This window comes from Pantherophis guttatus, chromosome 8 (genome assembly GCF_059756535.1).
Source record: "Pantherophis guttatus breed Tessera chromosome 8, ASM5975653v1, whole genome shotgun sequence".
NCBI classification, from domain to species: Eukaryota; Metazoa; Chordata; class Lepidosauria; order Squamata; family Colubridae; genus Pantherophis; species Pantherophis guttatus.
In genome coordinates, this window is record NC_142070.1 from 42,322,250 (window position 1) to 42,346,836 (window position 24,587).

The 24,587-nt window shown below is 35.9% G+C and overlaps 1 long non-coding RNA gene across 1 annotated transcript in view; it reads right to left on the minus strand.

The window, feature by feature from the left end:
• Nucleotides 1-611: 611 nt before the first annotated feature.
• The window catches only part of LOC117680236 (uncharacterized), a 61,885-nt gene continuing 37,909 nt past the window's right edge, over nucleotides 612-24,587 (minus strand). Inside the window, exons 3-4 of the long non-coding RNA XR_015729238.1 lie at nucleotides 8,322-8,414; nucleotides 612-821 (exon numbers count right to left, since the gene is read on the minus strand). This is a non-coding gene — a long non-coding RNA (uncharacterized LOC117680236). The remainder of the gene's footprint in view (nucleotides 822-8,321; nucleotides 8,415-24,587) is intronic.

Here is a 24,587-nt window from a genome sequence, read left to right on the forward strand (position 1 = left end):
TTTTGATGGCTAAAGAACTGAAATTGTTTTATCCAAGTTGTTCAAGGCTAATAGTTTATAAACAACCTTTTTTTCAAATACCAAAGATGATATTTGAGGACATGAAAAACATATCCCTTTTGTTACAATGGTATGATCTAATAAGGACATGAGTGACAACTTATCTTGAACAGCTTAAGTTAAGGAAAAGGTTGTAATATTTCAGTATCAATACTAGTAGTTACAAAAGCTTATTAAAGGCAGAAATATTTTCACATCCATTTTAAATGAGAGAAGTCATACAGGAGGCTTTCTGAATCAGTTTCGTGGTAAAATTAAACTTGGACACAAACTTTTGTATTGTTAATTTCTTATATCAATTTCTGAAATGACAATAATATCACAAGATGATGCATGCAAGTGCCAAAATTATTTTTTTTTTCAGATGATAAAACAGATGTGGCAATATATTTATTGTGCAAAATCGATGATGCTGTTTTTTCTATGGGACTGAAAATACTTGCATTCTTTTTGTTGTAACAAATTAGGCTTTGGAATTAATGTGACTTATGCTATCTCTCAAGTATTCTTTCATTTTATACATTAGTAATGCAACATATTTACACAAAATATTTAAGATGTAATTATTCTTTATTTTGACTTGCCAGGTGTGCCTTGGTACTTTCCTATTGTGTTCCATGGACTGTGGCTGCAATTTTCCCCCCAGCAATGTTGTTCATTCTGTTCAAAATTACTCCTCTTCTGTGCACAGCTATTACTAATGTGTTGTCCATTCATAATGCCATCTGGTTTGCACTGTTTGGATGATTGCCTTTGCTATGCTAACAAAGAAGAGAAAGAAGGAAGACAGCATAATAATAAAAGTGAGAATGCTCTCCAAAACAACTTGGAGTGGCTCAGAAAAAATGTACTGTAGCATTGCACATTATTAGATGTGTGAGTCATTATGTATTCCTACTGCCAAATGCTGCATAGATAATACAAGCTAAGGCAGACATGCTAATTATTTCCATTCATTAAGTGTGCAGATAGCTAAGTATGGACAATCTCATCCCAAAAACAAAGATTAGTTTGTAAGAAGCAGCTTTGCAGACTTTTTTTCATGTAAAGATCTCTTTTTTTTGTGTGTATTTCATTTTAGAGCAATGTCTTTTCATGTTTTAAGGAACCCCATAATGACTTGAAAAACTATTACTGACTTGAAATGCAACCTGGGTATCTGATTAATGAGATTGATACAGAGAAATGTCATTGCCAGTGAGGTCTGTCAAGGTTGCAAATACACAGGAAAAAGAAAAATGAATGTCCTTATACTGAATAATGGTAGTTTAATATTCTATTGTAGTTTAATATTTATATAGCAGAAGTTCTCTTTTGGATGTGACCTTACTGTGATAAATGTTATACAAACACATGCAAAAGCTCTGCTTTTCACCAGATGAGCCTTAAAACATATTTTACAACAGACAGGCAAACAGCCTACCGACAGGAATAACTCAAAAGGCTTTTTCCCAGATGGAAAAACATTTCACCTGGATAGGTATGCATGTAGGCACAGACACACACACAAAGAGAGAAAGAACATTTCCTCTTTCACAGAGATGAACTATCATTATGAATTAATATGAAAGTTGTTTAGATTTTATTAGAGTTTATTTAATCCCACCTGTATTATTTTTATACATTTTTATACATTTTATACATTTTTATACATATATTTTTTATCAAGGCAATCAACACATAAAATTCCTTCCTTCTCCTCTTTCCCCCACAATGACAATTCTGTGAGGTGAGTTATAGCAACTAATGCCAGTGTTGATGCCATCAAGAAAAATATGTTACATGCCAGAAATATATAATAATATTGGCACCTTCTAGAGCAGTGGGTCTCAACCTTCCTAATGCCGTGACCCTTTAATACAGTTTCTCATGTTGTGATGACCCCCAATCATAAAATTATTCCTAAGACCATTGAAAATATGTGTTTTCCGATGGTCTTAGATGACCTCTTTGAAAGGGTTGTTCGACCCCCAAAGGGGTCCCGACCCACAGGTTGAGAACCACTGTTCTAGATCGTGTGGATTTTAGAATTCTCTAGCTAGCAGGGCAATTGCTGAGAATTCTGAGAATGGAAGCTCTACGTATCTAGAGCAAGCCTATTTTTGGGAAGGTTGGTTAATTAATAAATGACAAGGAAGCAGATGTCAGCACTTCAAGCTGCATTTACTTTACCAAATATATTGGTAGTTCAGGTTTCCTCATTTCAGGGTGGATTTGAGACTGTTGTACATGTTTGGCATGACCAACAACTTTCAGTTTATCCTTAAAAATATCTTGAAATGTTGGTAAGAAATATCTTTGTAATCTCAAGAGAAGGGAGATTAATTTATCCTATAGCTCAAGGGTATACTTCAATTTAACAAGAAGCAAACAAAATAACCATCAAATTATATGCAGTTTTAATTATATTTTTCAGTAAATAGACAGAATGCTATTTGGGGCAAATCCTTATACCAAAAACAACAAGAACAAGAACAAGAACAACAACAACAACAACAACAACAAGGCAACATTACACATTAGCTAAACAAGCAAAATCCTTTAGGCTATAAAGCACTTAGAGAGGCTATTATAGTGATTCTAGCAAATTGAAATCTATTGACATCAAAAATATAAATTAAATGTTTGTGCTTTCAAGTACCTCAATGGACTTTAATGACTACATAGATGGATTTTCTTAATTTTTTTTTTGAGGAACATGTTGTTTGAAAAAGACCCAAAAGAAGAAATATTATTCCTTCACTATAAGTAAAAAGAAAACAGGAAACATCTTAAAAGCTGCATAACTCTTTAATGGTAAAACGGATTAGCAGAATCCTGTAGAATTCAGTAAAAGAAGATAAGTCCCAACATCGTGACTTATGTAAAGAAATGGCACTAACCTAATAGAAGGAATGCCACCTATCCCAAAATATGAGTTCAGAATGATTGAGTGTTAGCAGACTGCATAAAGACACACAGCTTTAGGATAAGAGAATATACAGATTGGTAATGGCCCATGTAAAATGGTTCTTGGTATTAAAATTAGAGCTGATCAAAAGCATTTTCAGTTGGATGAGTAGAAATATAATTTCTAAATAACAAGAAGTAATAATTCCATTCTATTCTGCACTAGTGAGATACTGTTTTAAGAACTGTATCTAATTATGGTTTTACCTAAACCATAATTAGATACAGATACAATTAGATACAATTAAACCATGTAAAAAGGATTCAGACAAATTAAAAACAAATAATGGATGTGTGAGGCAGAACAGGTTAAAATTCAGAAAAGATACAGGTTCTAATACTGTAGATAAAAAGGATGATCAATTGGGATTTGAAGTAACCCCTGTTCCTTCAAGGATTGTATTCTTTCAGAAAGAGTAAGTTCACCATTTCTTGAATCATCCTTCCTAGATTTGCAAGTGGAATCTGTGACAAAAGGTATTTTTTGCATAATATGGAGCATAATGTGGAACAAATTGCAACCCTTCCTGAACCAGTTGGATCCAGTAGCAGCCTATCCTGTATATATGTATGTATAGCGCTATCCTTGAAAAATGATTTTAAAATGATTTAAAATTTGCAACTGTCAGGCAGTTACAGGTGCAGAAATCACAGGATATCTATACTGAAAGGTTTGAGTTGCCTACCAGGAACTGATCTTTAAAATCCTTAAGGCCCAAGTATCTGTTACAATGGTGGGTTGCCTCTGGTTCGGATCTGTTCTGTAGAACCGGTAGTAAAACCGGCGGCAGGCTCTGCCCACTGACCTGCACATGTGCATGCGGGCGCGATGCAAACCAGTAGTAAAGGTAAGTAGAACCCATCCCTAATCTGTTAGCCTTATTAGGCAGGCAGACAGACAAGAAGTACAAACAAAATTACTAGCTCTACTTAATTGTAAGGTTACATTAATATAATCTTGCAAGTCTAAAAGTACATTTCTCCCTGTTGCCCTTATATCTCAAGAAACTAGAGAGGGCCCCTTCTGAAATGTTTGTCATGCCCACATTCCTTTACAGACTAAGCTGATTTTTCTCTGATCATTGCTGTGGTTGCAGCTCTTTCCTCTGTCTCCCAAGGTCATGCCACATAACATCATCTTTCTCTGACTGTATAAACCTGAGTTCTTCCTCTGACTGTTTTCCTCTGACTGTATAAACCTGACTACTTAGATCAGAGCAGTAGTGGGTTTCACTTACCTTTGCTACTGGTTCAGAACTGTGAGTGCGAGTGCGCATGCACAGAGCATCCGTGATGACATCTGGGTGGGTGGGTGGAGCCTCCTCCTGCTGCCGCTACTGGTTCGTCCCAGTTCAGGTGAGCTGGTAGAAACCCACCACTGGATCAGAGCCTGCTTGGAAAATATGCCCTGCAGTTGTTGGGGTACTTTAGGGTAATGGGTTCCACATGTGTAATGTGTATCGAAGAAACAGAATGACCATGGGTGAGCAAAAAATCAATGAAAGTGGGAGAGACTTCTGACTTTCTATTGGCTTCCCCATTCAGTTTCCTTGCAGAAGACTAGCAGTGGGTATTGGAAATTTTCCCTTCCCTTCCCTTCCCTTCCGTTCCCTTCCCTTCCCTTCCCTTCCCTTCCCTTTCATTCTGGTATGTAAGTGACTGCTGCCAGGTGAAGGAGGGAACAAGGGAATGTGCAAGTGGCCAGTGTGGGAGAAGCATAGAGGGACTGGTATAATGATGGAAAGTTTAACTAAATCTGAAGCATAACTCATCATGGTCATCTATCCAAACTCTTAAGCTTTTTACTTGTCTACAAGTTTTTATAGAGAGCAGACTTTGCTTTTAAAGCAGTAATAGTTTGTATTTCTTAAATATTATTGATTTTGGATGTTATCATTATAGAGAAAGACTCTTCCTAATAACTGTGTATTCAGCATCAGCTCTGGCTCCAGGATATTTTTTGGCTGATTTATTTCAGGAACTTATAATGTTGATTATATTTTTTCTATCCATGCTTGAAAGTGCTTTTACAGAAGTTTAATGTGTAGGCTAGTGATGGAAACTCATTGCCAAGTAGTTGAATGTTATACTTTAGACAGAAATTCAATATATTGTAGTAGCATTCAAGGACTGGGAGACCCAGGTTTTCAAGAAATACCAGCTGCCTGCAAACAAGAACTGGTGGGACCAGAATATAGACAAAGTAATAAAAAATAAAGAAACTAAAGTACTCTGGGATTTTAGAATACAAACAAACCAGAAGTTGCCTCATAATGCCCCAAACTTGACATTACTGATAAGGAAGGAAGATAAAAAAGTCTAGATCAGTGGCTCCCAACGTGGGGCCCACGCCCCACAGGGGAGCAATTTGATTTTTAATGGGGGCAATTTGAATCTTGTTTAAACCAAGTTAATGGCCTTTTAGGCTTCCTCCGTGTGAGTAGAGTTCACTTTTTGAGTAAAGTAAGAATTATATGTCACAGGAGGGGCATCAGGATTTTAGAGATGCTTAGGTGGGGCATGGCCAAAAAAAAGTTGGGAACACTGGTCTAGATAGTAGAAATTTCAGTACTGGAGACAGCAGAATAGAAAGAGAAATACCTGCAAACAGAAGTAGAACAACTGTGGCAAAAGAAAGCAAAGTAATAGGAGCCTTGGGTACAATCCCAAAACATCTGGAGTACTACTTGAACACCACCGGCACTGACAAAGTCAACATTAGTCAACTGCAAAAGACAGCTTTACTTGGAACAGCTTACATCCTGCAACAATATTTTAACACCTTCAAACCACAACATTGGCTAGGTGGATAAAAATGCAAAATCCAGCCTAACATCTGTCTGATCAACCAACCATAATAATAATAAAACTGATTAACCCTAACTTTGTGAAAGCTCATGTGCATACATGATAAAAATTTGCCATTATAAGATTTACATACAAATAGAATTCTTTATTCTCTGTGATAATATATCCGTACCTATATTTTAAAATGCAGCTAGTTCTTGACTTACAACTTCATAGTTATTATAGCACTGAAAAAAAGTCATGACTGTTGCTTCATCCTCATGGTCAAGTAATCAGAATTTGTATTTACAACAGTTGCAGTGTTCCAGGCTCACATGATTGCCATTTATGACCCTCTCAGAGAGCTTCCAACAAGTAAAGTCAACTGTGGAAGCCAGGTTCACTTAGCAACCGTGTAACAACTGCAGTGAGTTGCTTAACCATGGCAAAAAATTGTCTGTGAAATTGTCACTTAAAAAGTTCCTTGCTTAGTAACAGAAATTCTGATCCCAATTGTGGTCACAAGTCAAGGACTACCTGTGGTCAATTACAGTTGAGATTATCTCTCCCTATAGAATTAAATGCAATAGTTTCCTTCAGTATGGGCCATTGAAAATTTGCTTCATACACAAATTCCAGTGGAATTTCTTATACCCTAATATGGAATTTACCAATTTCAGGTAATGATTTGAGCTCAAATTTCTTCATCAACTATTAAGCAGTGAAGCTGTAAGTAAATCTTGGTCTGACATCTAAAAGTGTTGCTGAATACTATCAACTGACAATGTATCATCTTCATATAAAAAATAACCAGTATTTTAGGAAAGTATGTCATATCAGTGTAGAATGATAGTTAATTATAAAATCCTTCTGTTGGAATAATAATAATAATAAATGTAAAGTATACTGAAGTATAGCTGAATGTAGAAAGTGCGTCCAATGTATGTACCAATTTTTTGAACGAATACTTAATATACTGTCCTAGGTTTCAGATCAGTAATTTGTTCCTCTGTGACACTTTGGCAAAATATACTTGCTATTATTATTAGAGTTATATATGAAAATCATTAGGCTATTTGACTGTCGAGGCCTCATTGAACTGTGTAAAACTTGCTTACCATCATGCTAGAAACATGATCTTGTATATTGTTTCATTGAAAAATCAGTGGACTAGAGTGCCTTGAAATTTTGGGATTATTTTTCCCCAAATTGTACTATAATCAAAATCTATTAGAAAATCATGCGGATGAAAAGAATGAGCCTTTTACTGCTCGGTATGCTAAATGGTACATATAACCAATACCTTTTTAACAGTTCATTTCTTCAGAAAAAGCTCAGAACTCCAGATGCTTCCAGTCATTACAGAACTATTGTCTGAGATAATAGCCACACAATTCTCAAAGCTGAATAAAATCTGAGCATTATTTTTTCAATGGCCTTGGCTCTATATTCACCATCTTTTATTGGAGGCATATCCAGAAAGTGAGTCCTCACTGAGTTTTGGAAGTCTTGTAAGTGTGACAAAAGAATCTGAACTTCCATCTGTGAAATATTCTATGAAAAATATTCTTTGTCTTTCTTTTAAATCACTTTGCAGTATGCAGTAATTGGTAGTAATTGCAGTATGTTCTATTTGTCAGTGTGGTGACTGGTTTTATGCATTGCTATATATGTTGTTTAACCACTTCATACTTTGGAAATCTTTTGCCAAACTGTTTACTGAAAAAGCCGTTCAATTTATACTACTAATGTGAAACAATGATGCAGATCACCTGCGTATCTCCTCAAAAAAAAGGTATGTTTGCATTCATTGCTCTGTCACTGGACTGTGTGGATTGGACCAAGATCTCATCAGAATTCAAAACATTTTAATTTTGTTCTTTAAAAAAAACCTGCATTTGTCCTATGGATGGTAGTTCCATAATACCTCTTTAATTAAAGAATTTCATTATAGAAAGTTAAGAAATCACAAGCATATATTTTACAAAAGTATTCATTTCCTTATAAATGCCCTGCTGAATGCAGGGAATTGAATGTTGTTCCATAGCGCATTTGGTTAGATTCCTGCTTTGATACAGTAGAAGAGTAAGATGCTGAAGATACTATTTTGGATAAAGGAGCATTTCACTGTATTTAGATGACTACTACTAATTACAGAAAATAACTGTTAAAGAGTAATGTATTATTATTATTACACTGTAAATTCTACAAAGACCACCAGACCTGTTTATATTCTGCTGGCAATATATACATTTCCAGGAACGAAATATGTGAGCCACCTTCTGGAAGATTTAAAATCAGTGGCAGTAGCCAAATTCTGTGTTTCCACAATGAAAATGAAGCATAACTGGTCACAAAAATAACTATTTACGTTTTATCCATCATTTTAGGTTTAATGCATGCTAATATCTTGTATTTGTCAGATATTGCCTGCATATGATGCACCAGAGACTAGAAGGGGTTAAGCCTTTACAGACATCACATGTGACTATATCAGCCAATGAATTCTCTTATTGGACTCTTACCTAGAAACCACTTGGATATCTTCCCTTTTCTTTCTCTCTCTCTCATCTATCTCTCAGCGGGACAACACGTGAACTTCTCTCTCCTCTCAACATCTGAGTCATACAGTTAGGGTAAAAAATGAACAGGACACCCTGTTCATTATCGTATGCATGTATATATTTGTAAATAATAAAATCAACCTTTTGAACCTGAAGCTGTATTAACCAAATAACTTCCTCATAGAACCAAATGAGCACGACCATCAATATATATCTGATAGTATTAGGCAATATATATATATTTGTTTCATATTGTAATATATTAGATCTACACTTGCACAGGTAATTAACACATCATTATAGTAGTCTATGTAACATTTGTATTTGTTTTATCTTTGTTGTGCTAGTATTTTATCTCATCTCTTTGATTTTACTTTGGCAATATCTTTTATCAAATTTTGCTATTTATTAACGGAATAAACAGTATTTTAATTTCAGCATGTGGTGTAAATGAAAGTCCTGGTCAACTACAGAAATTGACAGATAATGAGGGAGACAAAGTGACTCCAGGAAGAAAATCGTGTTGCTTCTGTGCCTTAAAGGAAAGAATAGTGTTGCCTCCATGGCATAACTTTCTTTGCCAATTCTGAGTGCAATCATTTTGCCCAGGCTCAGTAAATAGTTCTCCCTATTATTAAAGTCTTCCAAATATTTTTCTGCTCATGAATAATAATTAAGACAGCTTCAGGCTACTTTCTCTTGTATACACACTGCTGGTGGTTTCCTGAAATCAGAAAAAACATCCAAACAATTAAAACATCCATGGAAATGATAATTATTTTAAACAATATAGATCCCAACAGCAACAATCATAAAACTAAATACCATGGCCAAAATATTAAATAAAAAGATGTATGGTCGTTATATCAAAATTAGTCATTGAGATTTAAAATTAGTTGAGATTTGCTTCTGAAATGTTAAAAGGGACTGCACAAGACTGAATACTATTATTTTAAAATATTGTCTAATATTATTTATAATAGTCTAATGCTTGTATTTTTGTCTGCAATTTCTTTACCTCTTAAACACCATTTCTCTGACTTTTGTTGATAGTATATTAATATTAAACATTAATATATCATTGTCCATTGTTCCAGCTTGTAGATTTTGTTCTGTGGCTCTTTAATTTTCTAAAAAACATAGTTCAAAAGATATTTCAATCTGCTCAGTGTACATTGGAAACAATGTGCCACATAGGAACCAAACTGTATATTAAATTTGTACATTAGTTTCTGAAGGAAAAAAAAAATGAGAACAATGAATTCTGATACAGCTGATTTTACTTCATTTATGAACTAGTCTCTCAGGACATTCAAAAGTTTGACTGGGAACTTGTGTTTGAAAAGCAAAATGGCATCTGTAAAAAATATATCTTAATGAAACTGTTGTTAAAGAGTGTTTAATACTATGAAACACTTGCTTTTAATATTAAAAATGGACAAGCAAATTGTTTATTTAGGATGGTTAATTTGACTCAGGATTTTCTGCAGCTAAATATTGTTTCTAAATGTTATGATTTTTTTTTTAACTTGGAAAGAATAGTTTTTTTTGTTCTATGGTTAAAAAAAAGTGAATATTCTTGTTTAGTAACCATTGAGAAACACAAAATAGAGTTTTAATGAAGTAATTGGAAAAATGAAACTACTGAAAACATAATGCATCTTGGGAGCTTGTAGAGATAACACAAGGTGGGGTTTTTTTTTGGTAAGAGGCATATAAATTGAACTTTATCAATGGTGATGGGAAGGCAGGTGAATTAAAGGTCAAATGGCATTCAGCTTTTTGGAAGAACTAGGTACCATCTGTCAAAATCTGCTTCTTGAATAATCCTCTCTGATCAATAACAAGGTGGTTTTGAAAAATAAATAAACCAAATTTAATGCCATCTACACCAGGGTGTAATCTAAATTTAACAGCAACCAGTTCTGGCAATTCATCAAGAGTAAAGTCAGAAAGTACTTCTGAAAGCTCTGTTATTTTACCAGGATAAAAAAGTGAATGAGTTAGAAAAATGCTAACAACATAGGGGTTCTGAATTACTAAAATTCCAAATGGGAATAACTTTTCTCATCAACTTAGTATCACAAATTCAGGAAAATGATCAAAACAACAGAACTTAACTAAGTTAAACAGAGTAATACAATGGTTTTGGAATGTCATAGAGAAAAAAAATCTGCCATATAAAGAATTCTCTTTGACCTGAATGACACATTTTGATAATAAAAGATTAGAAAATTTGGTTGGGATTGATTTACTCAAAGGAAAGCTTGAAATACTTATTCTGTGTGGAGTAGATGGTTCCATATGCTACAGATTTACACTTGGCGAGTCCTAGGCAGTCCACATGATGACTGCCCCCAAAGTGTCAGTTCCAGCCCAAGGATAACATAGAACAATCCAACCAAAGTTCAGTTCTTTCATTGCTCATATGATATAGCTAGAATCTTGCCAAATTAAACTTATACTACTCTCCTCCTGGGAAATTCTAGGGAATGGCTATCCTAACATTGTTCCTCTGTCTCTGATCCAGTTTAGGACTGAGATGTCTCTTGTTTTTCCCTGTTTTCTGCCTTCCTGGGAAACTGCCACATTACTGTAGTCTATCATATCACCTTTCCCTTTCATAGGCACAATCCATCACAAAAGAGAGGTTAACTCCATGCTTTTATTGTTCTGAATTTCCCTCAAGACCTGGCTATATCAGCAGGCCTGGGGGTCCAGGACTCAGTGACATTTTAAAATGACTCCACTATTGCTAATGTCTACTCTGTCCTGTGTCCAGTGGCCACATTGGGATTCACCACCATCTAACTTGGGGCCCACAGAGGAGCATACAACCTTGGGGTTGGTTAGAGCCTTGAATGCCTTTCTCCTGCCCTTTTAACTTCATTAATTATATCGTCATTTTAATTGCCTTCTATTGGAATACAATATTTATATGGTTTTTATCTTTTAATTATACACTACAAAGAGTCATTCTGTGAGTGAGATGGACAGTCTCTAAATTTAAACTAACAAATAAAATGGTCACTAAAGCTAATGGTAATGGTAACATTAAAAGCTTTACTAGTTAAAGAACTATCAGTTCTAATCCTAAATTCACTGACCACAATCTTGATTAGAACTAGGTTCACAAAATATAATTCTGTAGTTAGAATATTATTGAACAAGATAGGCATATATGTACATGCACAGGTTTGAGAAATATTTTCATGCATAAACTACAATTTTATACACATCAGGCTTTGTTAAAATGAATCAATGTAAGTTATATTAATTCAAACATTTTAAGTCCCAGTATTTTCAATGTAATTAGAATTAAGATACATGCGGAGAAAAACCAGGAGCTGAATCCTGTCATGCTCTAAGTTTGTCTATTCATGTGCAATATGATCTCTGTCAAAAACACTCCAATCAGCACACAGAACAGGGAAAATATGAGTTTTGGGCTTCGCTATAAAGGGTGGAACAATTTAACAGTCAGCTGTCATGAACCAGACTGAATAGTAGATGTCTACACTTTCTCTACACCTTCATTATATCTTAGCATTATCAAGTGCAGTGTTGCCAATTCTAGAAATTAAATGACGAACAATCACAAAGGAGGTAAACAAGCAGAATTTGGGATTTGTGGTGGAATGGGGGAATATAAAATAGAAAATGAAGAGATTAAGTTCCTGAAGCTAAGCCTGAAGCTGAACTGAAGCCTTCTTTAGACAGCTGGGCTGAGATTTTTAAAAATGTCATTACTTTTTTTTCCCTAGTGATGTGAAAAACGTTTGGCACATGCGACCAATTTTCTGTCTTTGATTGATAACATATTTAGTTGGCCTAATTAAATATGAATAAATTAATACATAATAGCATCTAGTTTTATTTTAAGCCTGGGAAATTTCAAGATTCATGATCTTTTCTGAATATACTTTCCTCAACATTTATAGTGATATTAATAAATTAATAATATTTTATAAAGAGACACTGTTTTGAAAATCTGTTTTTCAGATACCTGAAGACACAGTTCAACAGCCTGTTAAGTGAGACCTCTCTATCATCACACCTTTCTGTCTTCAAAGTATCTCAAGAGAAGATTTTTCAAAAGAAAATGATCCAGTTATAATGGAAACTGTCAGTACTGCAGAAAACAGACATGCAGATAACAGTTTGGAAATGATACTCCTAAAAGCTGGCAGATGGTTCTTGCAAAGAAATTGACACATTATGGATTAATAATAGGTGTTATTAAGCAAGATTTATTCTAAACATTGTTCCCACTTATAGGATATCTAAATAAACTTCACTTAATGAAGGATTCCCTGGACAGAATTCATCACTGCCTCCCACCCACTTTTTAAAGAGCTGACAACAGCTTAAATTATATCCAGCTTTGTTAGTGTAAAAGTTGCACTTATTGTCTCCTCCTTCCACCTATATGGAGGAAAACAGTTTTAATTTTCACAGCTGGAATTCATATTTCAAAATATAGAGATACAATAATTATTTCTTTATTTTTTTCAATCAGGGTTTGGAAAGGCCCCGGTCATCATAGAACTCTATTTGTACCTTCTAAGACCCAATTTATATATCTTGAGAATCTTTCAGTCTGTCTAAGTTGATTGAGACTTAAATGCTTCAAATTTGTAGTCCATCCTCACTTTCCCCATTTTATCCCCGGTTTTTCTTTTTCTTAGAACTTTAAAAAGTTTTTCACTACTTCATAAATTTAATATGACTATAAAGCATTGCACAATGTAGACATTACTTTTTCTAGGCTATTCTTTCCTTCCTTCCTTCCTTCCTTCCTTCCTTCCTTCCTTCCTTCCTTCCTTCCTTCCTTCCTTCCTTCCTTCCGCCCTCCCTCTCTTTCTTTTTCCTCCTCCTCCTTCCCCTCCTCCCACTTTTCCTCCTCCTCCTCTTCTTCCTCTACCTCCTTCTTTCAGTGTACAAATAGACCTTAAAAATGGTTACTCCCTAAAAATAAATAAAGTAACAATTGATAGCTTGCATCAATAAAAGGGATTTAAGCACAATTTGGAAAAAACCCATATTGATTTTTCCCCACCAGATTGGTAAATATCAGAGTACAGATATAAAATCCTAAGCAATTTATATCAAACTGGATATCTCATAGATGTGTGGGCTTTAGAGTTGTACAATGCAACTCTAAAGCAGCAAGGATCAAGGGGGAAGTTCTCAAGTTCTCTAATAATGGTAATTTTTAATGGTTGCTTTTGAGCGGTTTATATTACTAGCTATGACGATAGTACCATGAGTTTTGGCTTTTCATTCTGTTGCTACTGCAACTGGTCCCTAGTTTGCGTCTTCTATTTACTGCAGGATAGTGAGAAAAAGAAAACCTCAAAAAATTTCTCACAAAAAAAGATGTGAGAAATTTCAGCTCAAATCCAGGTTAGTTCAAATTAAAGTTAGTACCATTTCCTTCACTTTGCAATGCATTTTATTTGTTAGATCATATTTGTCCTTATCCTAAGAGCTTAAAGGAAATCCTTCCATTTTGTTCCCCAACAATAACCACTGAGTATAATGGACTGTTTTGAATGAAAGTGTTAAAATGTTCAGCTGGATTGGTGATATTACCGAGTAAATATTATTCTACATTTTAGAATAAATGGACTGTTTTTATTTATCATATTTCAGAACTGACTTTTTAGTTTAATCTATTGCTAAAATAAAAGAGTAAAGTAGGATATAAGTTAGTCCAACATTTTAGGAAGCGCATGGTGAAGCCATCTTCTTCAAAATGCATGTTTAACTGCTGATACCTCATCAGTACAAATACAACTTTAATTCTGCTTTGTTCTCTTTGTACACATGTTTAAGTGCAACACTCTCTCCCATGATTTATCATCTATAAGACAACCTATTACTTAATTTGAAATTTCAGTTCCTTCTGTCGCTTTGCTATTTTTCTTTATTAATTATGCTTAGAGCCCTAAGTTGGGTCAAGAGTGTGCTCAGTGAAAAATGTAACAAGATGATTAATCCACCCACTGCTTATTCTATGCCATCCAGATGTAGACCAAGTGACTATTATTACTTTCTGAATAGTTCATTACTTATTATCTCCATTCTATTGGCTCTGTTAGTACTTTTGTTCTCTGGCAGCTAATTTGCATAACATAGACTTGTAATATTTAATCGATTTTTCCATTTAAACTCTGTACTTTGAATGACTTCATCTTGACTTACTAGAATTACCGTGTTTTCCCCGAAAATAAGACCCTGTCTTATATTTTTTTTAATCCTGAAATAAGCGCTTATTGCCATATGCTCAAAAGCCAGATTGGGTTTATTTATCAGGAGATGTCTTATTTTTGGGAAAACAGGGTAGCATTTTAATTCATCCACTTTTTTGTTAGTTGCCAAAATTGAAGACTCTTTCTTTATTCTGAAATACAGAAATAAAAAATTGTGCTGGGTAAAAACAAACCTATAAATAAATAACAGTACTACTTACAGGCCTTAGAAAAAGCACCTGTATTATTATTTTACTATTATTGTATTACATTATTATCTATGATGATTTTCATTGCTTTAATATATTGAAAGAAAGAAGAAAACATGGTCAACTAAAGAAAAAAAATAAAAACTATATAAAAACCAATTTAATTTAATTTTCAAGCACTGCATGAAACCTTTTACCACATGAAACAGCACTGCTCAGCTTTTCCATTACCTTGATAAAGACAAAGTTTATTAGCATAGAGTGAACATCTATTATCAATCACAGATTGATGATTTGGGGTAACACTGTCTTTCTATACAGATGGTTTAAAGCACCTTTTTCTGTTATATGCAAAACTGCTCACTTCTGGAATATTAATAGGTAAGTGGCCACAAGCCAGTGCTTGTGTCCATTGTCAATGTACAGAGTAAGAAAAGGGAATTATATTCTTCATATGTTTCTTTTCTCATATAAAACTGAAGTAGAGCTCAAGAAGTGCATAAGAGAAGGTTTTTTTTTTTTTTTGACAGATATTGAAAAAAGGACAACTAAAGACAAGGGTAGGAGGTCAGGAAAATACATGAGCAAATAATATATATTTCTCTCATAAGGATGATTTTTCCCCTAGTTTCTTCCTTGTGACGCACAAAGAAAAGCTGGGATCATATGGGCACAATTAAATTTAGAAGACTTGTCAAGCTCCAAATGGTTATTTTTATATATAAAAAGAAAACATTCATAAATGTTTGAAAATATTGTGATAAAAGCTATAGGAAAGTTAAAAAGAAGAAAGTTTGAGGTCAGGTAACTTAAAGAGAAAGGAGTTTATACTTTCCCAATAAATCTTTTCATTTATTTTTACAATAAGATGTAGAATAATTTTAAATTCTAATACTCCTTTAAAAAGGGATAGGAACAAATTGTATAAATAAAATTTTACTTCAGATAAAAACATAGAAAACAATAAAAATACCCTCAGATGCTTTGGACTGCAGTTTCCAGAATATCTGTGTATTGACCATCTCAACCACAAGTTATGGGACATAGATTCCAGTGTGTCTAGAAGTTATATATTTGTATATATCTGATGTTTACATTAGCTCAGCAAACCATCTCATTATTTTTCTTCTTCTTCTTCTCTGTTTTCTCAGATTTTCAAAGGTCTTGGCAATGTGCCAGTATTACTTTCTCTCAGTGGTGAAATGTAAAATTTGTTACTACTGGTTCTGTGGGCGTGGCTTGGTGGTGGTGGGTGGGCGTGGCCAACTTTTTTTTTTTTAACTTTGAAAAGCATTTTTTCTGCAACCTTAAGAGGTTGCAGAAAAAAATGCTTTTAGAAGCCTCTGACATCAGGCAACTCAGCTGGGATCACCAGAGGCTTCCAAAAGCATTTTTTTCCTGCAATCTCTTCGGCCGAAGAGGTTGCAGAAAAAAAATGCTTTTGGAAGCCTCTGACAATCCCAGCTGATCCACGTGATCATCAGAGGCTTTTTTTTTTTAACTTTTAAAAGCATTTTTTCGGCTGAAGAGGTTGTAGAAAAAATGCTTTTAAAAGTAAAAAAAAAAAAAAAGCCTCTGATGATCACCCGGCTCAGCTGGGCATGGGGAGGGGGGAGGGATTTTTGCTACCGGTTCTTCAAACCACCCACTGCCATCGCTACCGTCCGAACCAGGAGCATTTCACCCCTGCTTTCTCTTCCAGAAACATTTTTCATGTAGGCATCATGTAGTCATGCTCCATACTAGTTAAAATCTGCCCCGTTTCAATTGACTATGAACTCAAGTCAGATATCCTGCAAGTTGTATGTTTAGAATTTGTGGTAAGTTTTTAAATTTATTTTCTTCTGCAAATGTCCTAATAAATGCATCTTTGTTCACAATGGTTGCCGGTTAACTTCTCTTAATGCATACAGATTGGTACCCAAGTCTAGAGCTGAATTCATATTAACATTCAGAAGAATGCAGAATACAAAAGAAAAGTGTAGCAATTTGCTATGCCTCTGGTGGGAAGCTAACCAAAAAGTACAGTTTAGGGGTTTAAACTATACTTATTCAGGGGTCTGATTAAGCAAAGTAAAACAAAAAGCCACAATAAATAAAAGAATATTTTTAAGTGCAGGATAATGACTTGGCTAAAAATCCTTGTCAAAAGAAGTTGCCATAAAGCTATAAAGATGTAAACAGGACAAGAAATCAAAGTCATAGTACATGTGTACATAAGCTTAAGAGTGATAACAGTTTTTTTCTGTTTATGCTTTATTTCTTTTAAAAATTAGTGGAACAAATCATGATTCCAAATACTTAGAAAACAAATAACCAAGAAACAGACACCACTGAACAACAGAATGAAAAATAGAATTGAAATAATAGAATAGAAAAAAACTTGAAATATTGTAATACTTATGTGATCTACCAGCATAGACAAGATGATGATATATTGATAGATGATGGCTGGCTGGCTGGATAGACAGATAGATATCATCTATCTGATGATAGATAGAGTAGACAGACAGAAACCCAGATAGCCAGATATAGTAGCAAAGCACTTCAAATGATTGGAGATGATAATTTAGCAAATAATTTAGCAGATAACCAGGTTGAGATTTTGGAGACTATTGTTTTAGCCCTTTTAATACTCTTTATTTCCAAAATTCACTGACAAATAAAATCTACAATGATAAAATGAATTGTGAAGTATAAGAAATAGTTTCATAGAAAAAAAATCTATAAAACATGAAAAACAAATCTATTAGAATTGCCAGCTATAGATATTTGCTTAGGTCCTGTTAAGGACAATGGTAAGACTTTTTCGGTGTGGAATTATCCAGATGACTTGCCACTTCCCAGCATTCCAGAATTTGTACTAAAATGAAGAAAAATTCCAGAGGTATGTAATAAAACGCCTCCTTCAGATTTCAAAAATGAAACTTATTCCTGGAGATATTTTTGCATTATTGCAATCCTATTTTTTTCCTTCTGAATTCAAGCTATCTATTTATATACAACCAATGGCACTTTCCATTGAATACCGAAAAGCACTATAATGGAGGTTTCATGCTTTCCAACCAGTAGCCTGTGTGGTATTGTTGCTGATGGCAAAAGAGCCTTGGTACTACAGTGGTTTAAAGCACCCTGTTATTAACACAGCTGCCTGCAATTTACTGCTGGTTCGAATCTCTCCAAGGCTCAAGGTTGACTCAGCCTTCCATCCTTTCTAAGGTAGGTGAAATGAGGACCCAGTTTGTGGGGGCAATAAGCTGACTTTGTATAAATATACAAAAGTATGAAGGCTATTGCTTAACGCACTGTAAGCCGCCCTGAGTCTCCGGAGAAGGGCGGCATATAAATCAAATTAAAAAAAAAAAAAAAGTAATGCAGACAGGCTGCCAGAAGGAAAAATGGAAATTGAACAAGGAATGGCAATAAGAAATTTTTGCCAATATAAGTTTTTAATTGGGATTTGAAGAATAGCATATGGGAGTGAGGTTATGAACTTTGCTGTAGACCTTTTTCTCCAAATGACCTAAGAATAATTTTGTTGTGATGGGAAAGTTTGAGAGACACATTCTTTGTGAATTCTGATTCAGCTAACCCGGCCAACACACTGTGGACTAAAGTATGGATCAGAATAAGTTTATGCTTTAGGTTTGGCACTTCTCTGGATGTTGCAATGGAACATTTGGCTGAGAAAATGAAGAATGAAAAAAATATGTGTGTTTTAGGAGATATCTCTTAAAAGTTTACAGAGATTTATTTAGAAATATACATATCGTAGAAAAAATTAGATTCCAGGCTATAAACTAGATAGAATCTTTATGCAGCTATTTTTCCAAATGGCAGATGCATGCTGAATAAGATGGAATGAGTTATGAATGAGCACTTTCATTCATAATGAATACCTGAATTTTAACACAGGCTGGAAATAGAAGGACCTGCCTATCTAATGTTGATGGTTTCATCAACATTAGCTTTAAATTTTCTTACTAGTGTGAGATTAAAATGAGGTAATCAAACAAAAAAAAGTTTAAATTAATCCTGAAGGTTGCTGAGAATTATTTATCAGATTTCTCAGATCTTTTTCACTTGCACCAATTATCTGTTTCATTCTCAGATGATGGTGATATTGCTTCCTACAGTCGTAATAGCTAAGATATTTTCTTTCAGAATTCCTTTAAACTAATATTTCTTTAATTCATGTTGTGCTATGATTGCCTTCTCTTTTGACCACTGATTCTTCTAGATGGGGCTGAGGGGAAAGCCCAAAAGAAGTTGGGGTAGCATACTGTAGGTCGTCCATTACTAAGTGCTCAAAATATGGGTAGAAGCAATACAATTGTTCTGAAATTAATCAGGCAAGTCTTCTTATATACCCACTAAATGACAAATGGGCGTACATTGTGTGTGTGAATATGTGTATGTTTGTGTGTATATATGTGTGTATATATGTGTGTACATGCTATAGTGTGTGAGTCTGGCTGTGCGTTTGTGTGTGCATGTCTATGTGTATGTGTTGGGGTGGGGAGGGAGAGGAGTTTTGCTTGCCATGACTGGGGAACAATGTACTAGCTGCATGTAATTTTCATCAGTTTTCTGTTGACCATCCAAATCTATAGCCTAAACTTGAGCCATTTACTGTGGAATTATGCTCTATAGATTTGTACTTAAACTAAATCTACATTGTAGCTATAAATGTATAAATTAAGATAGTGCATTTTTTCCCAGGAAGAATGATAGAACTGACATCAAATGAATGTAAATAGATTCCAGAACACTTTCCAGAATAAAGTGTTTTGTTTTGGTGACAGTCCAAAAACATTGCCCTAAATGGTTATTTAATGCCTTCAGGTTAACAATGAGGGTTATTTGTGGTGACAGTTCACATAAAATATCAGAATTAATGACCATACAATGAGTTGGCACTTGTATCCAAACTTATAAAGAGTTCAGGTCTATACATGAGCAATTTATTTTCCAGGAGCAAGTTTTGGACATTATCAGGAAGAGTTGAATAGGATCAACAGTAGGATGTTGATGATGCTAGGAAGAAGGTGACAAGAGCATTACCTGCCTGAAGTTTCTTTATTTCTTATGAGGAATGGATGGGGCAATCATGAGTGTTTTATATATGCAGAATTGAGCTTAATTCTATACATTATTAATTGGCGTTATTTCCTAGGGCTGGAGATGGATTTGAATTTGAAAACAAAAAGGTGCTTTAGAGCACAGATGGACTGAGCACGCCCTGCTTGTAACTTCATAAACTGAATATTTTCTCAAAATCATGTGGTATCTGCTCATGATCCAGAAGCTGTAGACAAGTGCCATCTGAGAGTTTCTGAGCACTCTTAAGTACTGTATGTTACTGCATTCAGATGAAAAGTCTATTGAAGCCTAATGTTTACATAGATTTGAATCCTGATCAAATTCAGTGTTATCCCCAGTACAGAACACCTGCCTATAGACAATTCCTTATCGATTTCTATGGCTATGTTTCTTCCCTAGCCAAATCAGGCAAGTTTATACAAACCAACATGCTTAGGGATTTTTTATTTCTTTTTTGCTGGTGCAGGCTATAGTCTTCAAAAGTAATCCCAATCTGTTGTAATAACCCAGGAATGAATGGGATCAAGCATTGTGATATTCAAGTCGTAGGAATGAAGCAACTAGGGTAGAATAGGGAATTGGTATTGAACTACTAAAATGGACAATTGAGGGCATACTGTTCTATCTCCTCTGCCTCCTGCCTTTGTAATTTTTTTCCCAATATCTAATGTCTAGGGTGATTCTTATTCTACATCTTTAACAGTATGCAGAAAACATGCTATTATTTCAAAACCAAATTTATTCAGCTACTGAACAAATTTAACTCGGATACCTTGCAATGAATTTCCCATAGTAATGATATTACTCATCTGTTCTTGGTATTCCTGCCATCCTCAATTTTAATTTTAAAAACCATCTGAATACAGAATCTGGAAAATTCTGGAAAGAAAACACTCATTATACCTACTTTGCAACCAAATATATGAAAAAAGGGAAAAGGGAGACTTCCGGTTGGTGACTCTCACCTCTCCTGTTCAACATTTATGTGAAGCCGCTGGGCGAGATCATCCGTGGTTTCGGGGTGGAGTACCATCAGTACGCTGATGACACCCAGCTGTACATCTCCACCCCGGATCACCCCAACGATGCCCTTGAAGTGATGTCCCGGTGCCTGGAGGCCGTACGGATCTGGATGGGGAGGAACAGGCTCAGGCTCAACCCATCCAAGACCGAGTGGCTGTGGTTTCCGACGTCCCGATATAGCCAGTTGACGCCATCACTGACTATTGGGGGTGAATCATTGGCCCCCACGGAGAGGGCTCGCAACTTGGGCGTCCTCCTGGATTCACGGCTGTCTTTAGAAGAGCACTTGACGGCCGTGACCGGGAGGATTTTTTATCAGGTCCGCCTGATTCGCCAGTTGCGTCCCTTTCTGGATCGGGACTCGTTACGCACGGTCACTCATGCCCTCGTCACCTCCCGCCTGGACTATTGTAATGCTCTCTACATGGGGCTCCCCTTGAGGAGCACCCGGAGGCTCCAACTGGCGCAGAGTGCGGCCGCGCGGGTGGTAATGGGAGCAACATGGCACTCCCATGTGACACCTCTCCTGCGCGAGCTGCACTGGCTCCCGGTGGTCTTCCGGGTGCGCTTCAAGGTTTTGGTTACCACCTTTAAAGCGCTCCATGGCTTAGGGCCTGGTTATTTACGGGACTGCCTACTACCACCAATAGCCTCCCACCGGCCAGTACGCTCTCATAGAGAGGGACTCCTCTGGGTGCCGTCAGCCAAACAGTGTCGACTGGCGGCCCCTAGGGGGAGAGCCTTCTCTGTGGGGGCACCTACCATCTGGAATGAGCTCCCCCCGGAGATACGGAGGATCCCGGATCTGTGCTCCTTCCGCCGTGCTGTGAAGACCTTTTTATTCCATCAAGCGGGCTTGGCCTGATCTCTTCCCTTTTTAAATACGTAAATTTTAATCTGTTTTTAAATTATTGGGGTATTTTAATTTGTCTGGGCCAAATAATTTAATTTGATTTTATCGGGTTTTTAAATTTTGTGTATTTATGTATTTTATTGTTGGCTGTTCACCGCCCTGAGTCCTTCGGGAGTAGGGCGGTATACAAATCAAATAAACTAAACTAACTAACTAACTAACTTGCAGCGACAGGGTGTGGAGTGAGTGCTCGCTGCTCCTCTTCACCTCTTTTCATCACGTTTTGGGGATCCCTTGGGGGGGCGCGGGACCCGGAGAGCCCTGCGGACAAGAGGGGAAGCCAGGCGAGTGGGAAAGTGGGGCGCAACCACTTCTCGCTGGACCCAGTGGCTCTGTCAATCCAACGTGGTGAGCTGGCCGCTAATGGCCGGCCTGAAGCTGCAATAGCCGGCAAGTGACGGGGAGTTAAGAAGGAGATCGGAGGTGCGGTGTTAGTTCTAAAACCTTATTCCCATACCCTGGAGTGATCTAGCGCCGAAAGAGGAGGTTGGTGGAGTCGGGAGAGGAGTGTTTTGATCCGATGTGAGGTGGCGATGGAGAGGGTAAAGCGGATTGCAACTACAGAGACCCGACAACCCGACGAGCTTACGAGAGTCACGGAGGGAGCAGATTGTCTTTTTAAAGAGCTCCAGATGGTGTGGTGAGAAGGAAAAGCAAAGGGAAGGTCTATTGAGGCGGTTGGGTTCTGTTTGGCGAACAAAGTGAAAAAGAAGAAGGAGAAATTTGTGATCTGCCTTTGAGAGTTCTAGAGAGTGTTGGAGAAACAGGAAGTGCGTCCATTGAAGTGGAAGACTGAAACAGCGGAGGACTGACAAGGAGACGCTCTAGTCGTGAGTGTTTACCACTGAGAAGCGTCGGAACCTAGCAGAGCTGAGAGGCGAAGACTTAAAGCTGGGCGATCACCGTTTTACATCATAGATATACTTCTACTCATTTCCCTTCCTGCTCTTTCGAGTATCTGTGACTTTAATACTCAGAACTTTGATTCTGTCCCTGATAAGTATTTTTAAAATTACCCCCCCAAAAAAATTACACTATACTATCAAGTAGATTTCCTATCAAGTAGATTTCCTTAGTGTTAAGAAATATTGAATTCATAAAATTGATTAATTAATTAAGTATTGATCTTATTTAATAGTTATTGGATAAAGCTTTATATTAGGATATAGACTTGTATTTATTGAATTGATTTGATATAATATTGATATTTTATATATATTTATCTAGATATATTTATCTTATCTACTGAATCTATTTAATCTTAAATATTTATTCCTATTGGTAATAGTTATTTCATTGATATTCACTTTATAGTAATATTGTATTTTATATTAAGGGCTAAACTTAGATATATAAGAATTATTGAGAGAATTGATAAATTTTATTAACTAATCTATTAATGTAATTTATTAACTGCTCAACTTATTAACTTATTAATTCATTTACATTAACAAATTATATCAAGACTGTACTTAGCCTTATAAGAACCCTACTTTTACATATTGCGGTTAGCTGCAACGTAGAATTATCGTATCATAGTAATCTATAAATCAAGTTCTACCTGAAACTTATTAAGAGATTAGTGGGAACCAATTAAGGAGGTTGGGACTTAAGATAGTGCCCCGGAGTAAAAGGTGGCAAGCGCCATTGGATGATTATTTGGAGAAAGATAGAAAATATAATTAGAGATCAAAAAGCGCTTTTGAAAGAAATGGCAAGTTTGACATCAACAATCGCAAAAACCAATAAAAAAGTGCCATCCATCCCCCCGTTAGCAATGTCATCTCCAGCCACCCAGAAATTAGTAGAAGGTCTACAGAAAACAGACAAACCCCCAGCAACTCCAACGCTGCAGACGGTACAATCGTCTCTGTTAACAATACAAGAAACCATGCTGGCGATGCAAGAAAAACTTTTGAATAGCCACTCTGAATTGAAATTGGATATACATGGACTTGATGCTAAAATGAATGAGATTCAAATTTCGATCGCTAGTAATGAGAACAGAATTCAAAAAGCGGAACAAAGAATAGAAAAAAACGAGAAGAAACTGGACATGGTTGACCAAACCCTGTTGGCGCAGAATAAAGAAACGGAAGATGCCCTAATTCAACTCGAGATGGACAAGGCCTCATTTTACTTGCGATTCCAAAACATAGTGGAAGACAAAGAAGAGGACTTAGGAGATAAGATGGCCGAGTTGATTGCAGTGACTCTCCAACAGGATAAGCAAGAAATAATTCGAGAGATCGACGAAATCTACAGAGTCCAAACAAACTACGTGAGAAGGAATAGGCTCCCTAGAGAAGTCCATGTTCGGTTCGCTAGGAAAAAAGTGAGAGACATTTTGTATAATATTGCCAGGGAGGAAAAAATTATCTTTGGGGGAAAAGAAGTGAACATCTTAAAACAAATTCCAAGGAGAGTGAGGGAGAGGAGGAAAAACTATAGATTTTTGACAAACCAACTAAACAGGAGAAGTATAATATTTAGGTGGCTTTTGCCAGAAGGAATGCTTATATCCTGGCAAGGGAGGAAAATAAAAATCGATTGTGTAAGCGATGCCCAAGACTTCCTAGAGCAATTAAGGGGAGGTGAAGAGGAACAAATTAGTAAGGAGGAAAACGAAATAGTAAATACGGAAGAAGAGACATCTCAAGAACAAATCACAACAGAAGATATAGAAGAGGAGAAGAAAAAGGAAGACACAGAAGAAAGGGGGAAA